Source organism: Rhipicephalus microplus, chromosome 2, assembly GCF_043290135.1.
Source record: "Rhipicephalus microplus isolate Deutch F79 chromosome 2, USDA_Rmic, whole genome shotgun sequence".
Lineage (NCBI taxonomy): Eukaryota > Metazoa > Arthropoda > Arachnida > Ixodida > Ixodidae > Rhipicephalus > Rhipicephalus microplus.
The window spans coordinates 198190848-198195702 of NC_134701.1; positions in this window are offsets into that span (position 1 = coordinate 198190848).

The following is a 4855-nucleotide window of genomic DNA, read 5'->3' on the forward strand; positions in this document are numbered from 1 at the left end:
GCCTATTGCAGGTTCGATAGAATTGCAAATGCACGCCTCTTTTTGTGTGTACCCCTGCACAAAATAACATTGTCTGTGTGCATGGTCACAATATGTTTCGTACTGTAGCTTTTTCACTGTTACATTACTGAAAAACAATGATCTGCTTCTGCACTCTTTTAGGCAACCTCGACTCTCCTTCTGACAAGATTCCAGATGAGTTTGCTTGCCATGCTCATTTCATGCATCTCAATTATGACGTTATTTTGAGCAGCTGAAAAATTCTTTTATTTCAAATAGGTGCATGTCACTTGTAAACACTATTGATAGCTTCACCGCCTATCTATCACATATTCCTGGCCTTTTAGTTTCACTCGCATGATTTTGTAGCTTCTAAAAACAAATGGTAGTTGGACACAAAGTAAGAAGTTGAAATAGCATGCTGCCTCTTCTAGTTGCTGCGCAATATTGTTTCTTACAGATACAGTAAAAAAAGCTCGTTAATTTGAACTTGAAGGAGACTATCAAATTGTTCAAATAAAGCGGAGTTTGGATTAGGGGACAGGTGCTTGAACGAACGGACGTCGCACTACACTGAGCGTGCCGAATTCAAAGAAATCTTGCCTGGACTCGTTTTGGCGAATTAGGCACCTGATGTTTGTGGGGGGTCGTTATGCAAGTTAAATTCATGGAGTTCTAACAGCAAACAGAAATATAATGAAATTAAGCCAGAAACATGCACCAACATGCATTGATGTGTGCAGGAAGCTTTAATATGCCAAAATATATAGCACTATTTGTGCTCCAGGACACATTTATTTGCATGGCAGAGAAAACTCAATTAAGATTAGAGTAATCAGTAATTTGCATTCGCTTACATTTCTCTTGTTGCCACTCAATGAGCGTTGTTTGCCGCTTGCCTAAAGGCTCTGGCGCAGCGCCCGAATTCTCATGTGCTGAGAAATGCTGCCGCTTTGTTGTTTTTCCCCTCTAGCAAATTCAGTTTGGTTTGGTTATGTAACACATTATGATCATTTGGCGCCAAATTCTGCAAGCACCGATGAAAAGCAGAGGCTTTTAACCGTTGTGGATGCTAATATTATCAGGGATTTTATGTCCCGAAACCATAAGATTAGTCCCAATGTGGTGGTCTAGTGACTGAGGTACTCGGCTGCTGACCCGCAGGTCGCGGGATCGAATCCCGGCTGCGGCGGCTGCGTTTCTGATGAAGGCGGAAATGTTGTAGGCCCGTGTGCTCATATTTGGGTGCACGTTAAAGAACCTCGGGTGGCCGAAATTTCCGGAGCCCTCCACTACGGCGTCTCTCATAATCAGATAGTGGTTTTGGGGCGTTAAACTCCACAAACCAACCAAATCAACCATCAGATTATTATAATACACGTGTAGTAGAGGGCTATGAAAATTTTGACGAACTTGTCTTCTCTATCTTGCACTGACATCGCACAGTACACAGGCCTCTACCATTCCGCCTCCATCGAAATGCGACCGCCCAGGCCGGGATCCAACCTGCGACATTCGGGTCAGCAGCCGAGCACCGTAGCAACTGTTCCACCGAGGCGGACTGTTGCGAATGCTGATGCGCTTGAATTGTATGGAGTTTTTTCCCATAAACATACAAAGAGTTGTGCTGGGACCAGAGTGTCAGGTTAAATTAATTATAAGTTTGAAATAACCGAGTTTAAATTAAGGAAGCTTTACTGTACTTGTTTTTTTTCAGTGAGGGTCTATTATAAGTTTGAAATAACCGAGTTTAAATTAAGAAAGCTTTACTGTACTTGTTTTTTTTTTTTTCAGTGAGGGTCTACAATTTGACAGACCACCTTAGACAAAAAATGGAGGCTTTATGCAAGATAGGGCTTTTTATTATTATTTCATAGTGTTCAGGCAAACCTTCTTGTTAACATATATTCTTATGCAACTTCCACATCTCTGAATGAAACAAGGGCAAATGGATCAAGAGATTGCATACCCAAAAGTTGTAGGTTCGAGTTCTACCACTGTCAAGTTGTTTGTTTGTCCTCCATTTTCCTTTTTTTTTTCATTTATGGTATATTTTTTACACTAAAGTTAAAAACTACAAATGATTTCCTATGGCTTCCTTGACCTTGCTGTCTTGGTGCAGTGGATACAACTGTAAACTTCAAGGTAAAGTTGGTAGTTGACAGATGGAAACTATGTGCTGTAAAGGTTGAATGAACAGGACAAGTTGCTTTACACAGGCCGACAATTCACTACCTGGACCTATCTTTGTCAAAGGCACCTTGTCATCCTTGGCTTGTTACTTTTGAAGCAGGTTAGTTGCTGAAGCAACACAAATGCAACACTACGGTTCTTGGATATTCTCCGCTCTCTGAAAAGAATACAATCACAGGTTTGAAAACTATGGTGCATGGAGCATCCTCTCTGCATTCTCTGCCATGTCGTAGCATTCAACGTTAGCCTAACAGGCTGGTTCATTAATGTACACCAAAATTTGCCTACGGCAACGTCAGATTATAAAGACCATAAATGACAGGTAACGTAAAAAATTTTAGCGCGCATGTCTTATAAATAATGAGCTAAGTTTTCGTACTGTCATGGCAGTTTTGTTAGCTTCACGCCTACCACAATCTGCATTGCATGACATGAGGGCACAAGTGACATGAATGGCAAATCGTGACAAAAATATTGTTAGTTGCTGCCTCGATTCCCCATCTGCTTAGATTTCCACAGCTCATGCCAACCAGTGTTTCAAAGGTGGCGTCCGTGTGGAGTGTCCCCTGTTTCCTGCCACACGGGGGTGTTTGATGCATTCTTAACCTGGCTTTACACGTTGCATGTGAGAACAGAAAGGGGACACTAATGTGCGTCTTGAGAGTAGCTTTCAAACTGACACACACACAAAAAAAATCTAGGAATGTTGATCTCAAAGGTGCTAGATTAGCGTGTTTCTAACCCGCTTTCGCGTACATGTGGTGCTCGCCTTTTACAGCTTGCATTTCTTGAATGATGCTACTACGAGTGCACCTTGCTTGCCTGGTTTAAGTCTCTTATAGTTGCTGTAACAAGGATGGATTCTGGGCTTGCATTTTTTTTATTCTTAGAGAGTATCGTTTTGTTTGCTGTGCAAACAAAACTCATCGAAGTGCTTATTTCTGTATTTAAGTGTGTTTTTAGATTATTTATAAACATTTTCTACAACATAATTTCATGAACATGGTGGAAGAAATGCCTTACAAATATTTGTGTGCAGTCCCCATCTATACCCGTGTGCTGCATGTTTCAAGCAAACATGCAGTTCAGGTGTATAGGTGTTTTTTTTTTCATTTTGTGAGTTAGTGAACAAGGAATAGATTCGCAATCTTACTCGCATTCTGTCCCAGTGCATTGTTTCAGTGTATACCCACAAGTGCTGTTATGTTTACTTTTACTTGAGTCATTTGCGTGGCGCTAGCGAGATAAGGTCAGTGCCATACGCTGGGGCCATGTGCTAGGCCGTGCATGATGTTGTCGGCTACAGCAGCACTTTTGGAAGATTTTAAGGTACAGTTTTGCCGGGAGATTTCTGTGGCTGTGTTTAATGCTGCCAGGGCCAGTGATCTATGGACAGCAATGATTTGCAAAGTATGATGTCTGTAATATACACGTCGGATCAATAAAACAATGCATTTAAATGGCATGACAGTCTGTATGCTCTGGTAGAATTCGTCTTGCATGAAGGCCAGCATCGGTAAACCAACGCATACAGGCAGTATCTGGACTGATGGGTATGAAATCTAGAGTATGGGATGAATCTCATGGGTATGAAATCTAGAGTGCAATGGAATCCTGTTATGTTGAGACGTAACATTCATGAATGGCAAAGGCAACTACCAAGCGCAAAAATGTCAGTAATGTTAATCTTAACTCCCATATGGCATCCTTCTTTATAGCAGTGCTAAATATAGTCAAACATTTGCTTGATACGTCTCATAAGGTGGCACACAGGAAAATACTGGTGACAAGTTACCATTACTGTGGTTCGGATTCCACAACAGTTTGAATGTAAAGCGGCTCTAGGGAGAAGATTCTTGCCCTCTTGTGTCACAAACGGTCGTGCCTGACCTTAACAAACATGCTCTACACATAAAGAAGTGTACATTCGAGGGCTCGTTTTTTCTTTGATAGCCAATATTAATGAGATCTAACAGACCATCATTCCTAAGAAAGCATAACGAATGTTATTTAGAAGTAATTGTAGTGCGAACGGGAAGAAAGGAAAGTGGATGAAAAGACAACTAGCCGGTGGGCAGGGGCCGAACATGCGACCTTTGAATAATGCGTCCGATGCTCTACCACTGAGATATGGTGGCGGTCATCCCTCCGTCCACTTTATGGCGTATATATGTGCATTTAAACATGGAAGCTTCAGTCAGTGCCACTTGTTCACATTGCGGCAAGTGTGGAACACTCCTCTTGCCTGTTTGGCGTCATGTAGTATGTGACGTTATTACAAGGTGGCAGCTGACCAATAATCCCTCGCACACCTCCTCAGGGCATCAAGTCTGCCAGAATGAGACCCTCACTATGAAAATGAAGGACAGTGTAAAGTTAAGGGCTCATTTCGTTTGTTAGGCACAATATTAATGAGAACTAACAGACAATAATGTGAGGGAAAGTAAAGGGGGATGTTATCAGAAGTTACTGTAATGTAACCGTGAAGAAAGAAAAGTGCACAAAAGGCTGCAACCGTCGAATAACATGTCCGATGCTCCACCAACTGAGCTACCACAGCAGTTATCCCCTCGTATTTAATGTAGGATGCAACCCAAGACCAGTGGGACCAGCATGAAATACTCCTTGTGCTATTCTACTAGATGCATGAAGAACAGAACAA